The sequence below is a fragment of the Monodon monoceros genome, unplaced genomic scaffold (genome assembly GCF_005190385.1).
Source record: "Monodon monoceros isolate NGI ecotype Baffin Bay Population unplaced genomic scaffold, NGI_Narwhal_1 Super_Scaffold_9, whole genome shotgun sequence".
Lineage (NCBI taxonomy): Eukaryota > Metazoa > Chordata > Mammalia > Artiodactyla > Monodontidae > Monodon > Monodon monoceros.
This window is the reverse complement of record NW_021703786.1, coordinates 45,538,590-45,545,104: the sequence shown is the minus strand read 5'-3', so window position 1 is coordinate 45,545,104 and position 6,515 is coordinate 45,538,590.

Genomic DNA, 6,515 nt, shown 5'->3' with positions numbered 1-6,515 from the left:
AAAAAAAGTAAACGGTCAAGGGAACCACAAAGAAAGCTCAGCAGACTCCTCTTGAAGAAAATTAGGAGAATCCTCAAAGGTAACAACAGGCCAAGCCCTCAAAGAGTGAAGAAGACAAAGGGAATCTGACCTCATTTCCACCAACGAGACAAGATCTACCAATGCAGTAGTTCTATACTGTAAAGGACTGCTTGTTTCATTGCTGGTCTCTGGGGCACAAGTGCAAGGTTAACGGGGGAACAGAGCAAGCAGCCTGCTGGGTGGGGTGCCCTGTTGTCTGTTGCAGCACATACAGGATGTAAAAGATCAGGAGTTTCTAACCTGAAGGGGTTTGTGTTTTCTAGAGAGATCTGTGGCTTTCACTGGCTTCTCAAAGCAATGTGCGATCCAAACAATAACATAAAAAACAACAGTGGTGAGAAGCAGTGATGCAGACGGTTAACGCATGATCAGTTCCGAGATCTTTCTCTGAATCCCTTCTGGACTGTGGGTATTTCCCCAAAGAGAACCCTCCTTTCCCAGATCTTAATTGGTTTTGTTTTTATTCTCTCTGGATATTTGGAACAGCAAATTCAGTCTAGCTTCAAAAACACCCTTTGCCTGAAGTTCTTGCTTTAGATAACCTCAATTTGAAAAATACATATTTTACATAAAACATATAAATATACATATATATATAAATAGCATTACTCAGTGACTTCCTACAGTTTCAAAACTCCGTTCTATTAGAAAGCAGCTTACTAGGAAGATCGAGATAGACTTGGGTTCAAGTCTTCTATTAAACACTAATACCAGCTAGTGTCAGCCGTGGTATGTAAATGGAGATAACAGGGGTATTGCAAAGATCCATGGAGATAACATTTGCAAAGATGTTCGTTCCTTTTTCTGCAACATTTGCCTGGAACATTTTAGACTTCTATTTACAAGTTGATTTGCATACTCGTTCCCCATAATATAGCTATCACTGAGATGCAGCCACAATGATCCAAAACCCCCCACGTTTTAAGACTCAAGAGGACACAAAAAGCAAAGAGTCATTAGAAAAGCAAACTGAGGTCTAGAGAAGCTGTCTGACCTAGGGTCATGGTAGAGCTGGGACAAAACCAAAAACCAAAACAAATTTTTAAGGCTATTTTTTTGGAGCAATTTTAGGTTTACAGCACGATTGAGAGGAAGGTACAGAGATTTCCCTTGTAACCCCTGCACCCCCGCACACAGCCTCCTCTGTGATCAACATCAGTCACCAGAGTGGTACATTTTTTGCGTGGGATGAGCCCTAAGTTCACAGTTTACATTAGGGTTCACTCTGGGTGTTCTGTGGGGTCTGGACAAGTGTATAATGCCTTGTATCTACTATTATAGTATCACACAGAATATCTTCACTTCCCTAAAAATCCTCTGTGCTCTGCCTATTCAACTCCCCTCCGCCCCCCACTCCCCTGGCAACCACCGATCTATTGATACTTATTATCCTCATAGTTTTGCCTTTTCCAGAATGTCACCTAGCTGGACTCATACGGCATGTAGCCTTCTCAGATTGGCTTCTTTCGCTTAGTAATGTGCACTTAAGGCTCCTCCATGTCTTTTCATAGCTTGATAGCTCATTTCTTTTTAGCGCTGGATAATACTCCGTTGTCTGGATGTACCACAGTTTATTTATCCATTTACCTACTGAAGGACATCCCGAGTTTTGACAATTACGAACAAAGCTGCTATAAACTTTCAAGTGCAGGTTTTGGTGTAGATATAAGTTTTTAATCCTTTGGGAAAATACCAAGTTGTCTGATTGCTGGATCGTATCGTAAGAGTACGTTTAGTTCTGTAAGGAACCGCCAACCTGTCTTCAACAGTGGCTGCGCCATTCTGCGTTCCCACCAGCAGCCAGTGAGGGTTCCTGTTGCTTCATATCTTCAGCAGCCTTTGATGCTGACACTGCTCCAGATTTTGGCCGGTCTAGCAGGTGTGTAGTGGTGACATGATGTGGAACATCTTTTCAGGCGCTCCTTTGCCATCTGTGTATCTTCTTTGGTGTCTGCTAAGGTCTTTGGACCATTTTTTAATTGGGTTGTTTTCCTACAGTTGAGTCTTTTAAGAGTTCTCTGCATATTTTGGATAACAGTCCTTTATCAGTCGTGTCTGTCGCAAATATTTTCTCCCAGTCTGTGGCTTATCTTCTTGATCTCTTGACATTGTCTTTTGCAGAGCAGAAGTTTTTAATTTTAATGAAGTCTAGCTTATCAATTATTTCTTTCATAGATGTCTTTGGTTTTGTACCACAAAAGGCATTACCACACCCAAGGTCATCTGGGTTTTCTCTTATGTTATCTTCTAGAAGTTTTATGGTTTTTCATTTTACACTTCAGTCTCTGATCCATTTTGAGTTCATTTTTGTGAAGGGTATAAGATCTGTGTCTAGATTCTTTTTTTTTCTTTTTGCATGTGGATGTCCAGTTGTTCCAGCACCATTTGTTAAAGAGACAATCTTTGCTCCATTGTATTGCCTTTGATCCTTTGTCAAGATCAGATGACTACATTTATGGGGTCTATTTCAAGGTTGCCTTAGCTATTTAATCAATTCTACCGATTTGGGTAACTTAAAACTTTTAAGGTATGTTACTTATACCAAGAATCAACTAAGTGTTTGATATCCAGGATGGCTTATCATTACCACTTAATGGATAAATATGTATAGGACATAAAATTCCTTAACAACAAAAAAAAATCTACTGTCACATCCTGATAGAAGACTGATATGAAGCAACCATTGTTTTATAATACAATTGTTACATTATATACAAACACACTTAAAAGGAGAAAAACTAGAGTTAACCAGCAGTTAGAGTCATAAAATGTAAGCAGAGTATTCTTTAAAAGGGGGCTTAGAGAACAGAGTAACTTCTTCACCAAGGGTGACTGTGAACTTTAATTATAATGAGAAGGAAAGTCAACATGAGGATTACACTCTTAACAGGATTTCACTTCCAATTACATTGGGTGCTCTCCCATGATCAAGGAAGTCCTTGCTGGGATACTAGAACAAAGGATGCAAGCCACCTGCTTGGTCATAAGTGGGAGAGCTCACACTGCCTGGCCTGAGTCTGCAGAAGTAAAGGCTAGTTGGGGAGCTGTACGCAGCTGAGGCCAGAGGGTACTTTACAAGTTCATCCTTTTGGGGGAAAAGTAAATTAGAGAGTAAATGACTAAAAAAGTAGAGCTGAAACAGGAGCTGTCAAACTACTTAAGTACTGTTTTTTTAAAAAAAATGGTGCTTCCAAATGTATTTTCTCTTTGTGATACCTTTGCAAACATAGGTACTTAATATAAAATAACTACTAAATAAAACTGACTAGTTATTCTCATACAGAAATCTTAATTAGCTCAGCTGTGTACTAAACGTAGAAGACCCAGGTTACATACTCCTAGAGTTCTTTATTTGGTGGATCCTCAAAGGCACCAGGGAACATATCATATTTTCTTAAGTCTGGGATACCTTGTTTAACATTTTCATATTTCTCAAGTCACAATGTAGCTTGTAATAGATATAAGCATGAAAAGCTATTTGTGATTAAATATCATAACCGGTAGCTTATTACAGAATTACTAAGAATTAAAATATGGTGAGGTTAAAAGAAGTGAGGGTAGGAATTGGCTGGATACAGGAGGGAACTTTCTGGGGTGATCATAAAGGCAATGTTCTCTATCTTGATAGGGGTTTACGTTACACAAATAACTCAGCACTTATATACTTAAGATCTGCGCATTTCATTATATGTAAATTTTATCTCAAAAGATAAAGATGTAAATATTGGACTTTAGTTAACTTTAGTTATGTATGAAGTATTTAGGGGGAAGTGTGCTGACGTTTACAAATGCATCAGATGAAGGGATTAACAGCCCATCAAAGTGGTTTTCAGTTTAAACTGAAAACAATCTAAACAATCAGCGGCCACAGAAAGGAATGCCATCTCACCTTAAGCAGAGCCTCCTGAAAATACAGCTGCCATGGACCCCCATCCCAGGGAGTTTCCGGATTGGGAGAAGTAGTCTGACCCTTAGCACCAGGAAGTGCAAATTCAGCTGTCCACTGGCATCATAAAGCCCGACAGAACCCTCCATACTTTCCCCCAGAAGGCCTAAGCCTCCTACAGCACTCCTCCTTTTGTTAAATTTAGTATTTAAGCCTTTTATTTCTGGTTTTCAGCAAGTTAATCATCACTGAGCACTGCCACACGCATGCGTGAATACACCCTCGTCTTTCCTCCTGTTAGTCTGTCTGTTGTCAATTTGCAGACTCCCAACCACAGGACCCAAGCTGGAAAAGTTTTCCTCCCAACACAAACAATAAAATGGATCGACAGATGGATACAGCAATGAACAGATCAATATATAATAAAGCGGAGGCGTCCCTGGTGGCGCAGTGGTTGAGAGTCTGCCTGCCGATGCAGGGGACACGGGTTCGTGCCCCGGTCCGGGACGATCCCACATGCCACGGAGCAGCTGGGCCCGTGAGCCATGGCCGCTGAGCCTGCACGTCCGGAGCCTGTGCTCCACAACGGGAGAGGCCACAACAGTGAGAGGCCCGCATACCGCAAAAAAAAAAAAAAAAAAATATATATATATATATATATAATAAAGCAAGTATAGTAAAATATAAATGGTAGAATCTAGGTGGTAGATATGTGGGTCCTGACTGCAAAATTCTTTCAACTTTACTTTATGTTTGAAAATATTTATAATAAAATGTTCAGAAAATTCAATTTTAAAAAAAAGAAAGAAAAGAAAACAAACATGGAACTTGGTGACTGCTACTTTGTGTCCACAAAGAGATAACCAGCTGCTAGGAGACTTACCTCATAAATCCAAGCCTACCCATGGATGCAATTGTCAGTCTAAAATGACAATGACCATCTAATTGCATGCCTGTAATGGGCACTTTTGGTGACATGAGTAAATCAGTGCCCACTAACCTTTGGTTCTGTCAAACAGCAGTCATCCCCTCCCCCAAGTGTTTCTTGCTTCCAGACATTCCAAACAGTCCTTAACCAAAATGGTCACCCAAGCTCCCAAACCACCCAGAGAGGAGAGGTCCATGTCCTGCACCTGGTCCCCTGCGTATTGCATGCGGGCTCACTGCTACTGTGACACTGCAGACAGGTGGCACACAAGTTCTATTCCTCTCTCGCTCCTGAGCAGAAGGTAGCTCACTTTTTACGCTCATTTCACGGAGCTTCAGTGACTAGATTCTTGTGGCGACTTTATATTAACCGGTGCTGTATAATAAAGAATTGCTGGTGTTTGTTCCTGATTCCTGGGAGGGAGCCTCTAAGTACCTGGAATGTCTTTGTTATTCATGGTGGGCAGTTCAACAGCTCCAGGATGGGGGCTGGCCAAGCTGAGAGCCCAAACGGGTGATTAGAGGTTTGGGCTTTAAACCATGTGACATGAGCCTCACCTCTTGGGAGTGGATACTGATTCAATCAATCATGCCTACATAATGAAGCCCAATAAAAACTCTGGACTTTGAAGCTTAGATAAGCTTCTTGGTTGGTAACATACACTGATGCACTCAGAAGGGAAGTGGCCAGAGTATATGGCAGCTGTGCCTTTGGGAATCCCCAGACCTCACCCTCTGTGTCTCTTCTTTTGCCTGCCTCTGACTTGTCATTCTAGCAAAGTATCGAATCTGAGCGGGTACTGGCAACCCCCAAACGTGTAGCTATTTATTTAGTCAGAAGTACAGGTGGCCTGGGAACCCCAGAGCTTGTGGCTGGTGTCTGCCCAGCAGGCCCACGTAGAGCAGCATGCCCAGGAAGTCAGGGTCAGAAGTGCTTTGAAACAGTTTTAAAAAGACATTTGCAGATCACGTTCTAAATAACTGACTTTTGGGGAGAATACAGCCAATGGAATTGAATAAGTAAAGCAAAAAAGTGAACAGACTATTCTAGAATATAGAATTAAAATGAAGAGATGTAAAGAATGCAAAGCGTGAGAGCCTGACAGGATTTAAAAGTTATTAGAAACATGTTGAGGACCGTTATAGAAATTCGAATATGGATTGTACATGAGATGACATTACTGAATCATCGTCAATCTTCTCAAGTGTGACAATGGTCTGTGGTTATGTGGGAATGCCTTGCTCTTAGGAAACGCCTGCTGTGTACCTAGGGGTAAAAGTGTCACAATGCCTACCAACTTGCAAATGGTTTAAAAAAAAAAAAAAGTGCTGTGTGTGTACAAAGAGAACTGACATTTAAGTGAAGGGTATACGGGCACTTAAAGTACCATTCTTTCAACTTTTCAGTAAAATTCAGGCTTGAATTTTTTAAAATAAAAACTTGGGGAAATGCATAAGCAAAGGTTAAAAAAAAGGAAAAAAATGAAGTAAAGAAAATGTAAAAATTAAAAAATCACTGAAGTAGGGGATGGGTATATATATGGGGGTCACCAACTATTCTATTTTTGTATAGGTTTGAAGTTTCCAAATAAAATGCCTTTATAAAATGCTATCAGAAAGG